General features: G+C 42.2%; 1 protein-coding gene and 1 long non-coding RNA gene across 3 annotated transcripts in view; one reads left to right on the plus strand and one right to left on the minus strand.

The window, feature by feature from the left end:
- Positions 1-7,909, minus strand: part of CSRNP2 (cysteine and serine rich nuclear protein 2) — a 43,439-nt gene extending 35,530 nt beyond the window's left edge. Inside the window, exon 1 of the mRNA XM_029594949.1 lies at positions 7,785-7,909. The gene's annotated coding sequence lies outside the window, so the exon portion shown is untranslated. The remainder of the gene's footprint in view (positions 1-7,784) is intronic.
- Positions 7,910-8,156: 247 nt separating this feature from the next.
- LOC115087579 overlaps positions 8,157-22,089 on the plus strand; it is a 37,223-nt gene continuing 23,290 nt past the window's right edge. Inside the window, exons 1-3 of one of the 2 annotated variants that reach the window (XR_003855544.1) lie at positions 8,157-8,258; positions 18,344-18,481; positions 21,435-21,579. This is a non-coding gene — a long non-coding RNA (uncharacterized LOC115087579). Of the gene's footprint in view, positions 8,259-8,612; positions 8,894-18,343; positions 18,482-21,434; positions 21,580-22,089 lie in introns of those variants that run through there. The other variant, XR_003855545.1, reaches the window with a different exon arrangement.

Raw genomic sequence — 22,089 nt, forward strand, 5'->3', positions numbered from 1 at the left:
CATTTTTGTACCATGCCATCCCACCAGTTTGTGTAAAAAGACTGACATTTTGCCCACTTTGGCATTTCATTTGGGTAAAGACAAGCCAAATAATTGAGGTGTCCCTGAATATGCAATAAATATATGTTACAGGGGACAGACAGATTATGAAACACAGCAAGGCCATCATCCAGATTCTGGACTTTCTAAACTGTAACGTCTGGAAACCAAAAGATGTGACAGAGGGCAGACCACCCTTATTCATAAACAATTCCATAAGCAACCATTGCTTGTCGCTGTCCAAAACTGAATAGAAAGCTAGATGGACTTCTTTGGTCTGAACTAGAATGGAAGCTCTTATGTATTTATTTCAGGCACTGTCTCCAATGGGTATGCTGTGAGCAAACCATGATAGGATCGGTTGGATATGATCTCGTCCTCTCAAAGTTACTGCTAATACTCATTCTAATACTTGCATTGTGCCAAAGAGCCTCTTTCTGGAGCTCATAAGCTGTAATTGAATGTGTACAGATAACATATCACTTGGAAGTTCTTTTAAATCAGACTAGATGGTGGCATCCAAGACAATTGGGACTATTTCTGTATTTTTTTTTTTACACATCTCCCAGTACTTGAGGATCTTCTGTTTCTCTGTATGTAGTACCAAATAGTCACTTCGCACTGATAATTCTATTAGCATCTGACAAACTGGACTCTTGTCTAAGACTTCATGCCTCAATAAATCTGTTAGTCTATAAGCCTCTGTGATGTCTTTTCTATTAGAGAAAAACACCAATAGTATTTCTATTACCATTATGTCCAGTTTTCTAGCATTGGGTCACTTATTAGTTGGAATAGGGATATTCCAGGTGATGACTGAACAGGAGACAGTACAGGAGCTTTCCAATGAGTCACTGGGATGCATTTTGTCCCTAAAAGTGAATTTACCCAATTATATGTATGAAAAATATAAGAACAAGTCCAGAGATACTAATGGGCCAAAACCAGGAATGGATTATCCTATCCCTGATGACCTGGAACCTTAAGGTATTCCACTGCCAGTGATTCTTATAGTGGGCAATTGTCCTGCTGTTCCTGGAATCTGGCTGGCTCCCGATGCAGCGATGTCATAAAAATATCACATTCACATTACACAGAGTGGTTGATTGCCAGATTGTGTAGTGTGGTGTGATATGATGTCCTTTGCAACATGGCAGATTCCAGGGAAGCAGCGAATTCATCCTACAAATTGTCACAGCATGAGATTCTAACACCATTTCACCCATTCCTGGGAGGCAGAATAGAAGTTGCTGACAACTTTGGAAAGAATAAGCCTTCATCAGCCTTTCAAGAGAGAAACCCTTGCAGTTTACTTACCAATAGGCAATATCAGTAACCAGGCAAACAAAAAATAATCATATTGGATATGATTTTGCTGATAAACAGTATAAATTCTATCTGCTATGGTATTTGTGAGTTTTCAAGTAGCTCATCCCTGGATAATGCCTCTGTGTGGCTGATCTGAGACTCCCTGGCTGGAACCAAATTTTTGCCTCCAGATTACCAGCCTGCTGGGATTGGTGCATACACCCTATTACCTCCTTTCCCCACACTCACTGATGCCCTTCTAGGAAAACAGGCACCCTCCTAATCAAGTCTTTAGAAATGCAGAAAGATAACAGCAGAAAATGACTACTATGGCCTATCCAGTCTGCCTATCCATGCCAACTACTCAGCTTTACAATTCCTGCCACTCCCTCCGAGATCACCTGTGTTTATTCCATGCTTTCTTGGGTTCAGATACTTTTTGTCTCCATCACCTCCATGGGGAGGCTGTTCCATGCATCCTCCATCTCTCTGTAAAAAAACATTTCCTTAGATTACTCCTGAGGATATCCCCTTTCACCCTCATCCAATAACCCTTCATTTCTTTGAAAGAGGCCCACCTCCTGTGCACTGAAATCTCAGAGGTATTTAAATTTCTCTATCATATTCACCTCCTTATAGACTGCAGGGGCAATTTCCTCACAACCCAGGAAGAAGACACTTTTGGAAGCATCACAAGCGACATCACAGACACAGATGCCTGACTGGTTCATGGTGTGTGTGAGAGAGAGAGAGACAAGTCATTTATGACAAGCTAATATGTTTAAGTAAAATAGCAAAAAAACCCTCCAAAGATTCTAAGACAATACCCTTGAAAACATTTAAAAAAGGAAGTTAAGAAAAAATGAATCCTACGACAAATGCATGCCTGCAAAGTCTGAAGTAAACCCAGCTCATGAGATATTATGAAAGGATTATTGCTGAACAAAGGTCATCACCTATCTCTTCTACAGCAGACATGAGAAAATATTTATAAAAAAAAAAAAAGGTCATCAGAGGCCCCCTTGAGGTAAATGCATATTCAGGGGTGAGAGGGATTCAGCTCAATTGGCTGCATGAAGTTTACAAATGGAAAACAAAGAAAGAAACTATCACTTCCTGGAGATTTGCATCTGTGCTTTCCTCACATAAAGGGGTTAGCTCCAGTCAATCATAAAACATGTTGACTGCTTACAGCTACAAAGAGAGATTCTTCCAGCACACCATTTTACAGATGAAGCCTGTGAATCATTCCATCTTCTAGGCAAAAGGACCTCCTTACAAGGGATCTGGTTCTGGCCCCTTGACACAGGGCCTTCCCTAAGCTGGCAGTATCCATAGCTCACATGAGCATGCCCGCAAGCGGCAAGAAAGCCACCAAGGACCCAACTGGCTCGAGTGCGTATGAGGTCATTTGTGATTCTCTGGTAGTCATGTAAAGCTTCACACTAGACAACCGAGGCCAGCAGGATCTAATTTCCTGAGCCACCCCAGGTTAATGTTTCTTTTGTAATTTCATTTTTTTACCGAAGAGAATAAAACGTGCTGGGATGAAATTTCAGCAGCATTAACTGCCCCCTACAGCTTGAAAGGGGCCGGCCATACAGGTTTTTTTTGGTAAGACTTACCGCAAATGAGCGCCTGCAATCACTTACTGGAGGAGGCTATGATTGTGGAAGCAATGGCTGGTTTAAAAATTAGTGCTTACATTTTTTTTTTAATATATTTTTAAATGTGCTACTTGATTCCAAAGTATTGCAATAGTGAGAAATGGCCTTCTCATGTCTCAGCGGAGATGCAGCTCTGTGGCTGCAGTAACATCTGAAGCCTATTGTCCACTATTGCAATATATACAGATATTATGATATTATTAGGTCTTATGTTGGTTCAAAACTACAGACACAATAAGAAAGCACATCATTCATTTACAATGAGATTTTCACAAAGCTGTGGGTAGTTCTGCCCTAACCTCTGCTAATGGTAGCCTTGGCCATGGTCATCCTTCCAGCTGGTACATGACTTGATTTTGTTTGGACTAATGCTAGCTTACCCAAATTTGTCTGGCTAGCCAGGCTCCCTCTAACAAACGGAAAATCATTTTTTACAATAACAGAACAGCACTGGACCTCCTTCCCAGCATGGGAGCGAGTCCTGCTAGATTAAACTGAAGACTTGGCAGTGGATGTGCCTCGAACCGAGTTAACACCTTGGGCACAGTAATATAGTAAATGATAGGGTTGTAAGTGCCGCTCAGTGCAGGTTACCCCCTTTTCTTCGTTCTCATTCTTTATCCCATCTTCTTTTGAATTCCATTACCGTTCTTGTCTTCACCACCTCTTCTGGGAGGGCGTTCCATGCATTCACCGTCCTTTCCATGAAGAAACATGCCCTGGCACTGTTCACGAGTCTACCCCCCTTAGAGCTTCAGCTTTCTTTCCATGGGAAAAGACTCGATTCCCGTGCATCATTAATACCCGTCCCTCCTCTCCTCCAGGCTATATATATTTAGGTCCTTCAGTCTCATTTCATAAATCTTTCGATGCAGACCCCACAATGTTTCGGTTGCCTCTCTCTGGACCACTTGCATCCTGTCTCTATGCTTTTTGAAATATGGTCTCCAGAACTGAACATAGTACTCACCAATGACCTGTACGGGGGCCTTATCACCTTTTTCCTGCTGGTTATGCCTTTTTCAACGCAGTCCAGCATCCTTCTGGCTTCGGCCAACCACCCTGTCACAGCGATCCACTGCCTTCAGATCAGATACTATCACCCCGCGGTCTCTCTCTCAGCTCATGCACACAAGTCTCTTGCCCTCAACACGTATAGTTCCTTTGAATTTCTGCACCCCCAAATCTATGACTATATTTCTTGGCATTGAAGCCCAGCTGCCAAATCTTCAATCACTCCTCTTGCTTTCTAAGATCACTTTTCGTTCTCTCTATTCCTTCAGGTGTGTCCACTCTGTCACAGGTCTTCGTGTCGTCTGCAAAGAAAACTTTTCCTTCCAACCCTTCTGCTAGGTTTTTTTTTTTTTACAAAGATACTGAACAGAACCGGCCCCAGAACCAGTCCTTGAGGCACTCCACCTACCACTCCACTCAACTCAGAGTAGGTTCCATTGACAGGCAACAAAGGGTAATGGTAAATCAACTAAACTTTAATCCATTCCTCTACCTTGGGACCCACTCCCAGGCTATGCACAGCTGACACTACTTGCATGCTTTGCTGAAAGACCTTCCCTCCCATTTGGGTGGATGAAAGCCACCGGAGAGTGGCAAAAATGGCAGAGCGACATTGATGGCCCAGCACCTGGATAACCTCTGCGGGATGCTGGGAAGGCAGGGTCCCAGGTTTGACTGGTACAGAGGCTGATGGCCTCGCTGCAGCATGAGAGAGACCTGCCACCTGCTCCTACTGCCACTGGAAATTAAGCTCTCGGGGGTCTGATCCACTGGGGGATTTGCCTATGGGCAGAGAAATGTGAGGCAATTAGATAGCTCCAGGTCTCAGGGATAGGCTCAGCCTGTCCTGGTTTGGCCTTACTGCATTGCACTTTGTTAAGTAACTGGAACTACAAGTCCATACCTACAATGGGGGTGAGATCAGGACTGCCTCAGGCTGAGCCTTAAGGAGCTATCTGGTTACAGAAAGAATGAGAAAACAAGCCAGAGTACACAGGGCCATAAAACTCCAGCATTGTTCTCCAGCTCATTTCACCAGTCCAAACCCAGACCTTTCCAGCTTGCTGATTTCCAAGTGAGGGTGCAGGGCCTGGTTCAAAGACACAGGAAAAGAGGAGACTACTGAAAGCAGCAGGGCCACCTCATAACTGGATCCAGCCCTGTCTAGCAGCATACGGTATACATTAGTGCAGGTTCTGTGAGGCGGTGTGTGCTCACAGTCCCCATAGCCCATCCCACCCTTTCTGGTGTGCTTCCTATTTGGGCAGAAATCCTGAGCCTCAGGAGAAGGGAGGGAAACTGTAAGTGCTCAGCTGCTGCTGCTAGGAGCTGGCTCAGGGCTGCCAGAAACAGCTGCAGAAATTACTAACAAGCTAAGGGGGTGGAGGTGCAGAATGTGGAAAAGGAGTAGAAAATTCTGGTCTGCCTTTAGGCACCTGAAAAACCCAAGCGGGCCCTGTAAGGGTGATGTAATTCTCTGTGGGTATTTTTTTTTTAAGCGATGGACATGGGGAGATGCCTGCTGACCAGAGCAAAGGGTTCCCAAACCTGTCCTGGGGGACCCTCGCCAGTCAGGCTTTCAGGATATCCACAATGAATATGCATGAGATAAAATTTTGCATGCTGTGAAGGCAGTGCAAGCAAATGTGTCATGCATATTCCTCGTGGATGTCCGCAAAACCTGACTGGCTGAGAGTCCTCCATGACACTTTTGATGATCCATTAGGTTAGAGCATTGTGTTGGAAGTCAGGAGACATTCTGAGGCAGGAATTCAAAGCTCTTCCAATGTCTGTCTCATTTTACCCACTTGTAACTATGTAACAGGTTTCCTGCTCCTCTTTGGAAGCCTATGTGAACGCCAGGTGCCAAAAACGTGTGACCTGTATACTTACTCTCCCCCCAGATCCAGCTGCACACATACTTTCGATTAATTAAAAATTATGCCGGGCACTGTAATAATGCATGGCGGAAATGTGCCCAGGTCCAGATTATTAAGAGCCTGAAAGTTATAAGGGTGGCACCATTAATGTCTGCAGAGACAACGAATGAAGGGAGAAAGGTGGTAGCCTTAGAATGAGTGGGGGAAGGTTCCATGGCCTTGTCCCTTTATTGCTTCAGGAATGGAAGCATTCTCTCTCTGAGGGCAGCAGCAGACCTTCAACTAACACTGGAGAGCAACACAGATGTAATTGTATCTAAACTGCTATGACAATAATTAATAAGCAATAGTAGCTTGTGATCTATCTATTGTTTGGGTACTTGCCAGGTACATGTGACTTAAATTGGCCACTGTTGGAAACAGGATGCTGAGCTTGATGGACCCTTGGTCTGACCCAGCATGGCATGTTCTTATGTTCTTAAAAAAAACCCAAAAAAACCCATGCATCTTCATTTAACTACTAGGCTGAATTCATTAGCTAGATAGGCTATAAGATGTAGCAAGAGAGACCACATTTCCTAAAGCCCTGGGACGACAACTGCTTGTGCCCCCCCCCCCTCTGTTATGGCGAGGTCCTGGCGGATTTCACATCAGCATAATTTTTAAGATTACTAAACTCAGGCCTTGCTGGCTGATCATCTAACCACCCCCTCCTTTCAGAAACCGGGACTCGGAGTAAATACAGGCTTTACACTTCAAATGCCCTAACAGCGATGGCTGAAAAGTAAATATTAAAAAAAAAAAAAAAAAAAAAGAGTGGATTCAAGACTGTGTCTTGCCAAGCCGAAAAGGCTTAAGCCCGTCTAAGGAAGGGGAGGTTATGGTCTCCTTCCTGCTTCTGTCCGACCTGGGTCTCACAACTTGTGCGTCATTCCGCCTCAGCGCCAAAGTCCTCCTTCCGCGAAAGGCGAACGACTACTGCCCTGCTAAGAGCAGCAAAGCTGCCACTCAAACGCCTGTTTTCTAGGCAACGTTATTTCAGTGTCTCACACACACACACATACACACAAACGTATCCTTGGAAAAAAGAGAGAGAGAAAAAATCAGGGGGTGCACCTAGAGCCACGCAGCCCTCTTTAAACCAAATTGGCAAGAGACTCCCCCATCCCCGATCTAAAACGGTACATTTGAAAATTAAATTTGGAATGTTACCTTGGATCAAAAGCACACATACACACACGCATATGCTATTTAAAAAAAAAACCCAAAAAGCAGGGTGCACGTCCAAGTTATGAAAGAGGGGACACGAACACCCTGATACGCGCCTGCAATTTCCAGCCTGCTAACTTTCAGGAAACTGACAATAATCACATCGATCTGAGAGGGTGGAGTCTTTCTACTTTTTTTTTTTTGGTCCTTGGCTATATAGACTCACAGTGGCAGTTCCGTATCTGTCAGGTCGCCCTAAAAATGCGGAATCTTACAATTAGGGAAAAAAAACCTGCAACAACCTCTTTAAATCTACGCCGCGTTCCCTATCTTTTCCTCCCCCTTCTCCTTGGTTTGCACCAATATGGAAGGACGAAAATGGAGGGGAGGTTGCCGTGGATTTACAGCCGGAATTCATTGATCATGCAGCTAAGAAAAAGGGAGAAAATGCACCCAGAAGCTAAACATAGCCTAATGCCAACATCACAAATGGCTCGCAATCCAACAAAATGGATTAGATCGATGAACTGAAATCCAGCATTTTGCCTTTCAGTTTCAGGCTGAGGGGTGGTGAAACGATCTGGGTTTAAAGAGCCCTAAGCTTAATCCACCACCAGCAAAAATCAAATACAAATTTAAAATAAACGATAATAAAAGATTTCGGTACCTGTTTGGTTAAGCGACACCTCTCCCCCAAAGCAGCTTAATTTTCCACAGTTTTCTTCTTTTCTCCAGTGATCAGAAAAAGGATTTGGATGGGAAATTTTTGAAGGGCGAGACCTGGCGGCGAGATTGGGGGGGAAAAAAAGGCTCCTGCTGGGGGGAGGTTTAAGCAGCAAAATTTTATCTGAAAATTCTGGGGGTGAAGGGATCCTTCCAATAAATAAATATATAGATTATAAAAAGTATAAATAATTCCAAGGATACGATCCTTAGTTTATTGCAATAATCCTATTTTTTTGTTAAAACCGAAACCGGGGTGGCGAGAGCTTTGCAGAGAAAAGCAAAAGACACCTTTTGGAGCTTTATTTTCTGGCTGATCCTTCCGATTGCAATCCTTTTATATTTTTTCACGAGTATATATTATATACATATAAACAGATCTTTTACTTTGCACCCTGTGAATCTGCCGATCGAGAAGGTAATGTTATTGCATTTTATTTTATGAGAAGCTTTTTTTTGTTGTTGTTTTGCAATCGGAAGAGAGCAGCAGAGGAAAGGGCTGGGTCTCTGACCGCGATTGTTAGGTGCGATTCAATTGAAAGAAAAATAATAGATGGGGCATAAATAAAAATTAAAAAAAAAAAAAAACCTTTTCGCCCACAACCGGCGCAACCCAACCCCTCTCGATACAATGTAACAATGGGCTCCGAACTTTACGCCGCAACTACTTATAGCGATCGTGACGTCACGACACGGAACAGGGCACGCTGGGAAATGTAGTGTAGATTGCAGGGCGCTCGCGACTCGAAAGGAAACTCAGGGCAGTGCTTTGATGCATGAGAATATGATTTTATGAATAAGTGTTTGCTGAGTTTTAGATTTTCTTTATAAGTGTTTTAAAGCTTAGGATCGGGTGATTTTTCCGGAGGCATTTCAGCACATGTGTCTCGCTTTGTCCTTTTTGCAGCTAGGATCATTCCTAGCGCGCACGGCATAACAAGTTAAAAGATGATTCGATGAGGAAAAAAAGGGGGAGGTGAGGCAGTTAATTGCTCATTCAGAAGCATTACAGTCAGAGAACTTTGAAGAGGGAAAAACCCCGGAACTATTAAGGTGATTTGATTTGACAAAACACACACATATCTTCCCTAGTGAATAGTGAGATTCTAAATTAAGATAACATGAGGTTTTGGAGATTTGTCAAATGACAGATGATTTTTTTTTTTCCTTATGTACAGGGGTTTACTCATTTGAATAAGGAGTCCGTTCAGGGGCCTGGAGGTATACAGTTATGTGCAAAGGTTTAGGCACTCTAGTCAAATATTTGGTTTTTTTTTCTCAGTATTTATGATTTTGTTCTTTATTTTATTTAAAAATGTATTTTATTTAAAATCTTTTCTATACCGTCGTTAAGCGGGTGCCATCACAACGGTTCACAATAAGGCACAAAAACTATGTTGAATAAAGTGTCTAGAATTCTAACTCTTAAACAGGTGCCAACAAAAATACTGTAACATTATATCAGAATAAGTACTATTTGTTGAGTGTTATAAGTCATGTCTATTTTTTCTAACTCTGCTAAAAAAGTTTGGTGTTACTTAACTTTAGTTCTTTGTTGTTTAAGATAAAGGAAGAAATTAGAATATAGGAGAGAAGATACACTTTAAGAAGGAAGGAGTGTGTTTGTGTGGGCGTTTGCTTGACCGCAACTAACAGTTCCCTGGGTTCTACTCTTGATTCTCTTTGTGGTATGCTTGCTTAAATAGCCATGTTTTTACATTTTTTCTGAATGTTTTGATGTCTCTTTCCAATCTGATTTCTGCCGGCATGGTGTTCCATATTATAGGTCCTGCTAGGGATAGGGCCCTGTCCCTTACTTGTGTTAATCTGGCTGTTTTGACTGACGGAATAGTTAGCAGTGCTTTGTTTGCTGACCTTAGGTTTCTGCGAGGGGTATGTAAGCGGAGGGCTGTGTTCAGCCACTCTGCTTTTTCGTCGTGTATTAATTTATGAATGGTGCATAAAGTTTTGTATTGTATTCTTTGTTCAATGGGTAACCAGTATAATTCTATTAAGGTTTCAGTGATATGTTCTCTTTTACTTTTCCCAGTTAAAATTCTTGCCGCTGAGTTTTGTAGAATCTGTAATGGTCTTATTGTGGTATATGGCAGGCCCAGTAGGAGGGCATTGCAATAGTCTGTACTGGAAAAGATTAAGGCTTGTAAGACTGATCGGAAGTTGGTGGGCGTTAGAAGTGGTTTTAATCTTCTGAGAGACCTAAGTTTGGCGTATCTTTCTTTTACTTTTTGAGATATATGTTGTTTCATTCTTAGTTCTGGGTCGATTATCACTCCCAGGTTTCTTACTTTCTCAGCTAGATGTATTTTTTGGTTGTTGTTGAGTGTAATTGGGTTCTGGATGATTGTTATGTTTTTTCGTTCTAGCTGTAAGAAATCGGTTTTATCTATATTGATCACTAGTTCCATTTGGTTTAGAAGTTGTTTTATTATATCTAGGTACATGTTTGCTATGTTTAGTGTTTTTTCAATTGTGTCGTCAATTGGGAGTATTAACTGAATATCATCGGCGTAGATGTAGTGCAAAATTCCTACACCTGCTAGTAGGTGACATAACGGCAGCATGTATATGTTAAACAATGTGGCGGATAGGGCAGATCCCTGTGGAACTCCTGTTTGAAGGTTTATTTTCTCTGACATTACTTCTTTGATTTGTACTTGGAAGTATCTGTTATTTAGGTATGATTTAAACCATTTGATTGTCAAGTTGCTTAGTCCTATTTCTTCTAATCTATTTATCAATATGTCATGGTTAACTGTGTCGAATGCCGCTGAAAGGTCAAGCATTACTAAAATGTACTGTTTACCGCTGTCAAACCCTCTCATGATGTTGTCTGTTAGTGCAAGTAGTAGTGTTTCAGTGCTGAAGTTTTTGCGGAAGCCATGTTGTGATGGGTACAGTATATTGTTGTTCTCTAAGTGTTCTGTTAATTGTTTTTGTATGGCTTTTTCTATTAACTTTGCAATTAAGGGCAGGTTTGATACTGGTCTATAATTGCTCATGACTAGATGATCGCTGTTTTTTTTCTTTAGAATTGGTTTTACTATTGCTCCTTTTAGTGAGTCTGGCATGTTTCCTTCTTTAAGTGATAAGTTAATGATTTTTGTTAGAGTTGGAGAGACTTCGTTGGCTACTTTTCTCAAATCTGTGGTTGGAATTTATTTTCTTTTATGCTTTCTTAATGACTTTATATTTATGTAACAATGTTTTTAAGTTTTATCTTTTGACGCTATTATTCATTTTATTATTTTACTTGAATTTTTAGTATCATTTTATAATAATTTGGATTATAATTTTGTTATCTTATATGTTTATTGTGTGATTTGTAAACCGTTGTGATGGTGTCTCCAAACGACCGTATAGAAAAACTGTCAAATAAATAAATAAATTGTATGTTTCAGTGAATCTCTAAGTGAAGAGAAGCTGACACAACCTTGATATGGTACATCTTTCTGCAAATTTTAATGCATTATTACTGCGACTCTGTAATTTTTTACAATTCAGATTAAGAAAAAAGGCAAAAGTTTGTGCATCCTTTCAGGCAGTACTTTGAAACATCTTCTTTGACAGAAATAATAGCTTCCAAACATTTCCTGTAGCCAGCTAAAAGATGAATTTTAAAGCCAGGCGTGCACCAAAACTGAGAGATGGGCATGCATGTAGCCCATGCGCATGTCCATTCGATTTTAGAAGCCACCCACATGCATGCACTAGTCCCAATGTGCAAATATCTTGCTTTGGGGAAAAAGGGCAGAATGTGGGCGGGGTTTGGGCAGGGCATGGTATTCTGGGGTGGGGCCAAGAGATATGCACTCAAGTACCTATGCACCTGGGCGTACGACCAGGTATATTTTAGCGTAAAGTTACTTCTGCTATGGAGGAGGTGTAGGTCTCAATAAAAAAAAATGTCCATACATCTTTGAAGTGTTTGAGGGGTCTGGGATAACTGGGGAGAGTACAGGCTAAAGAACCAGGGGGGGTTTGGAGGACCTAGCTGTAGACTGGGCAAACTGGTGGACGAGCTGCTGAAACTGCTCATGACGTGGACACACGCCTGTTATAAAATTCCCTCACTTCATGGCCTTGCACGCACCCTTGTAAAATTAGGACTATTTTATAAGATGCAAGTGTATGTGTGCGCAGGATATAAAATTGCCATGGATCTGGCTGCGCATCCATATTGATTTATTTATTTATGACATTTATAAATCACTTTCCAGTTTTTACAATACAATCTTCCAAGGTGATGGTACAAAACGAGCAGCATAGAATTACGATAAAATCATTTAAAACCAAACGCTTCTCCCAGACAATGAAAAAGAGCTTGACGTCTGCTTTAAAAAACCATTTCCAAAGCTGCCAAATACCAAGGATGCCATTTCAAAGAGGGTTAGGTTGGCTAGTGCTGCTGACAGTAATACAGAGGAATCTCACCTGAGACACCATCAAGCAAGGCTTCACTTGGCAACGGAACTGCATAAGATTGTTCTCCTCCCTAAAGGAAGATCGTTCCATGTCATAGAAATATTTTGTAATCTGACATGCTGAAAGGCTTTTAACTGACAGAAGCTGGAGCCGGCAGCTGTATTGTGAGCGTACGTTTCTAGCAGATGTTTTCCAGCTTAACCTGCGCGCCATGTGAGGGGGGGGGGGGCAATTTCCACGCAAAATCTTAAAAGGGGATACAAGAAGTTCAAGTTTACGGCGCAGCTTCACAAGTAATCAGTGTAACGGAGGAATAGCTGACTCCCGTCTGGATCTACCCACGACAATTCTTCCAGCCATGGTTGGACTGTTTGGAGCCTTCGCAACATAGCATCAAGAAGGCCCCAATACACAGTGTTACAATAGTTAATTACTGCTATGACCAAAGCAAATACCACCGTCTTTAGTGCTCTAAAACTCAAAAAAATATTTTAATTGCCTCACTAACTGCAGGTGGCCATAGGCTGTTAGTAACACTGTACTTATCTGGCTTTCCAGCGTCTGATTAGTATTCACCATCACCCCTAAGAATCTCACGTCATCATTCTCGGATCATCTACTACTGTACCGGTCATAAATTATTTGTAAACCGATGTGATATGTAAATCGAACACCGGCATATAAAAACAAATAAATAAATAAATTTGCTGTAACTGTAACCCCTTCAAATTGTAGCTATTTCTGCAAAGCTGTTCCCACTTCCAGTACTTATGTCTTTTTAAAATGTAAAACCAAATAATTCTCTCTCTCAACCAAATACTGTTAACATACAATCCCCAAGCCGGCTAGGAACCAAATCTGGGGCAGATCCTACAGCAGTGGTTCCCAACCCTGTCCTGGGGACCCCCCAGCCAGTCGGGTTTTCAGGATATCCACAGTGAATATGCATGGATATCCTGCATGGTCCCCAGGGCAAGGTTGGGAACCACTATCCTATAGGGACCAAACTTTGAGTGTCGGCTGCATACATAAAAGGAGTAAAGCCAAAAGACTGAATAATACCTCCCAATGGTGCCAAATATATAGGGCCAGATTTTCAAAGCCCGATGCGCGGGAGGGTTAGGGGAAGGGGAAGGGAGGTGAGGTTAGGTTAGGTTAGGGGATTAGGAAGTTCCCTCCCAGGCCGCTTCAAAATTGGAGCGGCCTGGGAGGGAATGGGTGAAGGCCCCGGGCGTCGGCGCGCACAGGGTGCACAATTGTACACCCCCCTTGCGCGCACATGTTATCAAATCGGGCATCCATGTGTGCGCGCCGGGTAGCGCGTGCACATGGACGCCCACTCGTAGCTTTTAAAATTTACCCCATATTGAACAGTAAGGGGGACAGCACAGATCCTTGTGGGACTCTACAAATTGTTTTGCACACCTGCAAAGAAGACCCTTGGAAATTTATCAACTGCATTCTTTTCTGCAAAATACTCCTTATCCAATTCAAAACATTTCGCTCTAACCCTAAAGCCTGGCAACGTGACCCAAGAATGTCATGGTGCACCAGGTCTGAAGGTGCTATCAAAACTCTTTGCCCCTTATCCACCATGACGGTTTCCATGCTACACCTCCTTTGGAGCCCGGCTTGAGCAGGATCTAATTTATGTGCCTCTTCTGGAAACTCAGAAACCTGCAAGGTTACAACTTTCTCTAACACCTTAGCTACGAAAGCCAAACTGACTATAGGTCTATAGTTAGAGCACATCCTCTGGCCTACATCCACAGTCTTTACAATTGGGGTAACCGCTTTTTCCAAGATCTCCGGGACTAATCCCTCCATTAATGAGGAATTAACCACGCTCCAATGTCCCTTCAGAACCGCATCCGGAAGCCAAATGAATTTAAAAAGATGCACAAGGACCCAAAAAAAAAAACCATTTAGACTTCTTTTCCCCCTTCACCATGGATTTAATTTCAATAAAAGAAATTGTCTCAAATTCCTTTTAGTCTTATCTTCTTTCTCTTATTCCAGTAAATGTGACCAGTCACGCACTCCCTCCCCACAAATCTGTAATGACTGCTTTCTTTAAGTGATTACATGGGACCAAGATGGCCGCTGACCTGTAAGGACATGAAGGCTGTTGATCCCGGCTACCGTTGAAGTGCTTCGAGCTTTCTCTTTTTTGATATCTCCTTTTTGAGTAAAAAGAATATGCCTCATACCAAAAGGAAAGCTTGGGTACGTGACATTACCTCGACTCTGGATCAAGATATCCGGCAACCGAGGATTGATGCAGCTTTCACTAGAACGTCGATGAATTACCCGGATACTGAGGTCGCTGGAGCCGGTAAGGAGCAGCTTCCGAGCCCCCTGACCCTGGAAATATCGCTCAGCCCAGGAGCACCAACTATTCCGGATCCACCATTAGGGCAACTCGGAGAATTACTTCATTTGGAAAAAAAATCCTATGGATAAGCCCTCAATATTTGCTGGCGTCCAGAGAAGAGAGGAGAGAATAATAGAAGGACTAGGGGGCATTCCATGAAGTTAGCAAGTAGCACATTTAAGATTAATCAGAGAAAATTCTTTTTCACTCAACGCACATTAAAGCTCTGGAATTGTTGCCAGAGGATGTGGTTAGTGTAGCTGGGTTCAAAAAAGGTTTGGATAAGTTCTTGGAGGAGAAGTCCATTAACTGCTATTAATCAAGTTTACTTAGGGAATAGCCACTGCTAATAATTGCATCAGTAGCATGGGATCTTCTTAGTGTTTGGGTAATTGCCAGGTTCTTGTGGCCTGGTTTGGCCTCTGTTGGAAACAGGATGCTGGGCTTGATGGACCCTTGGTCTGACCCTGCATGGCAATTTCTTATGTTCTTCGGTGAACCCTGGGGAACCGGGTTCCAGGAGCCATGAGGATTGGGACCAACAACAACAACGTCAAGAACAACAAGGAAAAAGTGGTGAAGGCCTTATGGAGGAAGGAACCGTGAGTAGCAGTAACAATATCACCCTATTCAGTGCTATTCCAACTCTTGCTCCTTCCTTAGAAGAAATAAGGAACATATTGATTTCCACGCAGAAATCAATTAATACGTTAACTGTTACAGTTCAAGAAGCAATTATTAAGATACAAGTAACAGAGGAGAAAGTGGTGACTGTGGAGAAACAACTGGAGGCAATGGAAGGGAGAGTAAAAGAGATTGAAAAAGTTCAATTTAATTTTATTAAGTCTGAAAGATTGTTTGAAAACAAAATGGAAATTTTTGAAAATCAGTCTAAGAGAGCAAATTTAAGAATTTTAGATTTCCCTAAGACAAAAATGATGTCTCCAATGGAACTATTTAAAAGCTATTTGTTAAACATATTGAAATATTCACCAGATGCAATACCTGCAATTTCAACTATGTATTATTTACCTACGAGATTATCAACAGGTGAAAGAGTTCCTAGACAGGAAAATGAAGAAGACTTAAATCTTAATTTAACTGATTTTCTTGAAAAATCCTTTGAAGCGGAAATAAATTCAAGAGCAATGTTGCTCGTACAGTTTTCTTTTCTATCGGAAAGAGACAATGTATTGCGACATTATTTCAGATTTCAGAAATTAAAGTTCTATGGGCCAACAATCCAAATCTTTCCGGACATTGTGAGAACACCACAGTTAAAGAGAAGGAAGTTTATTGCAATGAGGGGGGAAGTAACTGATGGGGGTGTAAAATTCTTGTTACGTTTTCCTTGTCGATGTCTATTGCTTTGTGGTGATACCAAATATATACTCAATGATCCAGAACAACTTCGTTCCTATTTGGATGCTAGTCCATGTTCCTAAGATCCTTCTTAAGGAGTTGGTAATTGGAAAATTCGGCAAAGTCCTACAGGTTTTGTGTTATGTTTAGGAAAATATGTTTCTTTAGCACATGTTCTTTCTTGGTCTCCACTATTTCCTTTATAAGATTCAATGTGAATACACCCAGATTTTGGTATATGGAATTACTAAGAGATTATATATTGCAGTTTTGAAATGGTATTTTCTTTATCTGGCTTGTGTAAATGCACATTGTTAAAATTCTTGTATAAATGCAAAACATGCAATAAAGTATAAATTATAAGTGATTACATTCCTGGGAGCACTTCCCTTCTGAATGACCTTCGAGAGCCAAACTCCTCAAATTCAAAACTTTTTTCTTCAAAAATCGAGCACCCTGCATCACAATTAGGAACATCCTTGAAAACTAAGTTCTGTTTTACTGTTGTCTCCCAACATAGAACAAACTCATTTAAAAATGATCCTCGAATCGTTATTGGCCTCCTCCACGGTCTCCAAATAAAATGTCTTCTTAGCAGAAATCACCTTTCCAAAATAGTCCGTAGCTGCCACCTCTTGTCCTCAACTGCCCCCATCTCCTTCTCCACATGTATATGTGCGCCAGTCCGCCTGTTTGAAGGTTACCATCTAAGAGTCTTTCTGTTCTTGCTTTTGGATTTTCCTTGCAGAACTCAGGTCTCCTTGCCTGCACTGCAAGTTTGAGATCTCCTGGGATCTTTTCAATCAATTCAGATTTGGGGATTGTAAATACCATTCCAAAGCCTTCATCTTTCTTTCCTGCAAGAACTTCATGGTTGATTTTGAGGTAGGTTTCGGATAGTTGTATTGCTGAAATACCCAACCTCTTTTCAGCTTTAATGTGTTCACAGACTATAGGACCATGCTTCTAGGATATGTTGAAATTTAGTTGAATCATTCCTCCTTCCACCTACACAATATTTCCTGTGCCACTGGCTGCCACACAACCCCAGAGCATAACCCCTGGGTTTAATGGTTGGAAAGGTGTTCTTTTCTTCAGACGTGTCTCCCTTTTTCCCCCCAAATGTATTTTGTGTGGTTGTGGCTGAACAGTTCAGTTTTGGTTTCATCAGTGCAAAGCACTTTGTTCCAAAAAGATTCAGGCTTATCAAGGTTTTATTTTGAATACTTTGAATTATAATTGTTGTGATAAGGTCCTATAAACAGGTTTCCTACTGACAACTCTTCCAGGCAGATGACTGTTGTGAAAACAACACTGTACTATGGTCCTGTGGACAACTACTCCAGTAAGAGCAGATCTGGTGCAAGAGTATTTGGAAGCCTAGACAAAACTTTTGACATGAACCCCCAATCTCCCTGCCCCCCTCCTTACCTACTGGTGGCAGCTCCAGCACAGTATTTCCTTTGTGATATTGGATTTAGTACAGCACCCCTCTGTACCTCGTGCTGGTGTGAGTTTGCTGCCCCCTCAATTTTAGCATTCTAGATGATCACCTAGTTTTCCTAATGGAAGCACTGGGCCTGAGTGACAGCTAAACTTTTCAGCAGATCATTTGCAGTGACCTGTGGGTTCTGTTTTGCAGGCAGTTATATATGAGATTTTTCTTGATCTTCCAGATCTTGCCCTGACCTCAAAAGTTCCATGTGACTTCCATTTCTTAACAATGTTTCTGACAGTTGAAATTGCTAACTGGAAGCTTTTAGAGAGCTTTTGATAACTTTCCCCTGCTTTGTAAGAATGAATTATATTCATTTTTAAATGCGCAGACAGCTGCTTTGAGGAGCCCATGGTTGTTAAAATTAGACAGAACAACAATCAAAATCAGAGTATTTGTTAAAGCTTGGATTGCCTTTACCTTTCTAATTGGAAGTCTAATGAATCAATCAACATTTTGGGCCTTATTAACAATTTGTTTTTAAAGTAGTAATGAATCAACTGGAAAAGTGTGTGAACTTTTACACATGGCATACTCACTTTATTATTTTCAATTTGTTAAAATTAGCAAATAAATATTAATGTTGCACTACCCATGCAGTAAGATGTTGTGTTTAATTTTGTATCATGTAGAGGTTGTGCCAGCTTCTGTTCACTTAGAGATTCATTGAAACATACAGTTTGTCACACTTGTAGCTCTCCTGTATTCATGTTACTATACATATCTGTTTAATAAAATATTTTGCAGTACAGAAAACCCTACAACCATAAAATGTCAGCTGTTGCAGAACTGTGTACACAAAAACCTGATTCTTACTCTTTTCTTCTAGAACCTGAACCCTGAACACAGTTGAACCATTATTTTAGTGGAATAATCCTGATATTAATGACCTTGAAAGGCACTAAAGTGTAATGATGTGCAGAAGAAAGTGTGACATCCTTAAAATGGCGGTGATCTGGATATGAAGGTAGGGTTCTCTATGAATCAGGCTTATATCAAATGGTAACTATTAAATAGCACCTATTTATCCGAAGCATTTCTCTAGTGCATGGTTCCCAAAACTGTGCCAGATGACCTCTAGCATGAGACAGATTTGCATGCACTGCCTCCAGATTTAGGAAGTCCTATTCTAGTGAGTCTTCTAAAATTGACCTAAAAATAATTGCCTGTAATTATTCTGATCTGGACAGTCAGTTGCATGCCCATTTCTTTCTTAGATGATAGTAGCCTGTTGTTTTTCACATTTGTGTCACAGGTAAAACCGCTGAGTTTTATTACTATGCTTTGCTGTTTTGCTTTTATTTTATATAGCTGGATGTGATATCTTTTATGTCTTCTTATTCACTTTGGGCACCATTTTGGGTGGCCTTTAAATCAAAGGCCAAGAGAGTGGCTTTATAAATTCATTAAATAAATAAATAAATAATCTGTGCTCTTTAGCACTAGGAGATTGTTTTATGGGGAGTTTATTCCCGGTTTAACCAGAGTCCAAGTGATTTCATGTCTCCCAGTGAGGGTAGGTTAGCAGGACCATCATTCCCCTTTAAATCCCACATACTGTACAGATTCTCAGTTTCATCCAAAAGGCACTGTCTCCCTCTCATAACCCAGATCTCATACTTGGTTATAATCAAAAAACCCAGAATGTGATCAGTAAATACAATCAATCAATCACACTATGGGGTAGATTTTAAAAGGTGCATGTGGGCCTACACGGGCAGGAGCGCGCATGTTGTAAAATCGGGGGTCGGCACTTGCAAGGGGGTGCACAATTGTGCACTTTGCGCGCACCGAGCCTCGCTGCCTTCCCCCGTTCCCTCCCAGGCTGCTCCAAAATCGGAGCGGCCTGCGAGGGAACGTCCCTTCCCCCTAGCCTGACCTTCCCACCTCTTCCCCTAACCTTCCCCCCACAGCCCTACTCTAACCCCCCCTACCTTTGCCTTACCTTTTGCGCCGGCCAACTGCCGGCACGCAATCCTTGTTACAGCAGCAAATGGCCGCAGTGCCAGGAGCCTCTGACCCCGCCCTGGACCGCCCCTTTAGTAAAGCCCCGGGAGTTACATGCGTCCCGGGGTTTTACGCACGTAGCCGGGTCTTTTGAAAATAGGCCCGGCGCGCATAGCCCTTTGAAAATCCAGCCCTGTATTAACATTATTTGTCTTTACATCCTGTTGAACAAATATCAGACTGTTGTTCATACACATTCCCATCATTTGCTGAATAATGCTGAGAGTTATAGGAATGTGTTGAAACAAGAATACATTTAAGAACATAAGAAATTGCCATGCTGGGTCAGACCAAGGGTCCATCAAGCCCAGCATCCTGTTTCCAACAGAGGCCAAACCAGGCTACAGGTACCTGGCAAGTACCCAAACACCAAGAAGATCCCATGCTACTGATGCAATTAATAGCAGTGGCTATTCCCTAAGTAGACTTGATTAATAGAAGTTAATGGACTTCTCCTCCAAGAACTTATCCAAACCTTTTTTGAACCCAGCTACACTAACTGCACTAACCACATCCTGTGGCAACAAATTCCAGAGCTTTATTGTGCGTTGAGTGAAAAAGAATTTTCTCTGATTAGTCTTAAATGTGCTACTTGCTAACTTCATGGAATGCCCCCTAGTCCTTCTATTATCCGAAAGTGTAAATAGCCGATTCACATCTACTCGTTCAAGACCTCTCATGATCTTAAACACCTCTATCATATCCCCCCTCAGCCGTCTCTTCTCCAAGCTGAACAGCTCTAACCTCTTCAGCATTTCCTCATAGGGGAGCTGTTCCATCACCTTTATCATTTTGGTTGCCCTTCTCTGTACCTTCTCCATCGCAACGATATCTTTTTTGAGATGCGGCGACCAGAATTGTACACAGTATTCAAGGTGCGGTCTCACCATGGAGCGATACAGAGGCATTATGACATTTTCCGTTTTATTAACCATTCCCTTCCTAATAATTCCTAAGTCTGTTTGCTTTTTTGACTGCTGCAGCACACTGAGTTGACGATTTTAAAGTATTATCCACTATGATGCTAGATTTTTTACTGTGTGGTAGTTCCTAATATGGAACCTAACATCGTGTAACTACAGCAAGGGTTATTTTTCCGTATATGCAACACCTTGCACTTGTCCACATTAAATTTCATCTGCCATTTAGATGCCCAATCTTCCAGTCTTGCAAGGTCCTCCTGTAATGTATCACAATCCGCTTGTGATTTAACTACTCTGAATAATTTTGTATCGTCCGCATATTTGATAACCTCACTCGTCGTATTCCTTTCCAGGTCATTTATATATATATTGAAAAGCACTGGTAGAATCATTTAGATCAGCGATTCTCAACCAGTGTGTTGCCAAGCACCGGCAAGTGGGTCACGGCTCCTGGTGTCCCACTGCCTAGTTGTGCTTCCCTTCTCCCTTTTTCCTGCCCTCCGCGGGCCAATGGGAAGCCGCCTTTCTTCTTTCTGTTCCCATGGGCCAGTCAGAGGCTTCCTTCCTTCTAGGAAGAAGGAGGAGGCTTCCGATTTGCCAGTGGGGCAGGAAGAAGGGGGCATCCCATGGTCCAGGGTTGGGGTGGTTTGAGAGGGGTTGGGAGGATTGGCAGCACTCTGAAATTAAATGCGGCAGTGAGCCACAAGCACAAAGAAGCTGGTTGCTCTGGGGATTCCTCTCCCCACCCCCCAATGCAACAGTGAGCGTGGCAGAGCCGCAGTTAAAGTAAAAGTGGCACTCAGCCATGCTGGTTACAGATAGGGCCATTAGAGCTCCCGGCGGCTGTAAAAGCAGGTACATGGGGGCTGTGGGAGTCTAGGGATTGGATGAAATACAATATTTTCTGAATTATTATAAATGATTGCATTTCTCACTGAAGGGGGTGGGGGTTATGCAAACAATGCTTCGGCTCTGTCTTTGTCTTCGCAGATGCCAGGATCCCGGGCCCTCACCAAAAGTCCCGGTACTTCACGTGATGAAGACTGGAGCAGTGATCCTCGTTCAGCTGTTGCGGGTGTCGCCAGGCCAACGGATCCCACATCAAGTGAAAGAGTCACTGGTGCGTCCAACATTGGTGAGCTTGGGCTGGAAACAGAGTCAGTTAGTGTCATTTCAGCTGCATCATTGCCAGAAGGTGAGGGAACAGAAAAGAGAGATCTCCCATGATCAGATCAGGAGTGGGTGGAAAGGTTAAGAGTAAGGATAAGGTTAAATGCAAGCACAAGCATAGCAAATCTAGTTCGTCTGATTCTTTGTCTTCCTCCTCCTCTTCTTCTTCGAGCATATCGAGTTCTTCCTCGGGTGGTGGAATAGAGAAAGGAGACAAGGGACAGGATAGGGGTGCGCTGGCGTTAGTGACATTCTCTGAATTGTGGGAGGATGTGCCTAGAGCGCTTTAGAAGAAAATCCGGCAGAGGAAGTACATAGACATATTTCGGCTATTAGAAGGTCGGAGGGGGCGGAGAAATGAACTAAAGAAGAGAGGGATACAGCACACAAAAAAAGGTTGTGCGGAATGTCTTGAACTGGATTCAAGCCTTTCTGCAGCTCGCAAGCGTGATAGGGTTCCATGATCGTGCCCAGT

The sequence above is a fragment of the Rhinatrema bivittatum genome, chromosome 3 (genome assembly GCF_901001135.1).
Source record: "Rhinatrema bivittatum chromosome 3, aRhiBiv1.1, whole genome shotgun sequence".
Lineage (NCBI taxonomy): Eukaryota > Metazoa > Chordata > Amphibia > Gymnophiona > Rhinatrematidae > Rhinatrema > Rhinatrema bivittatum.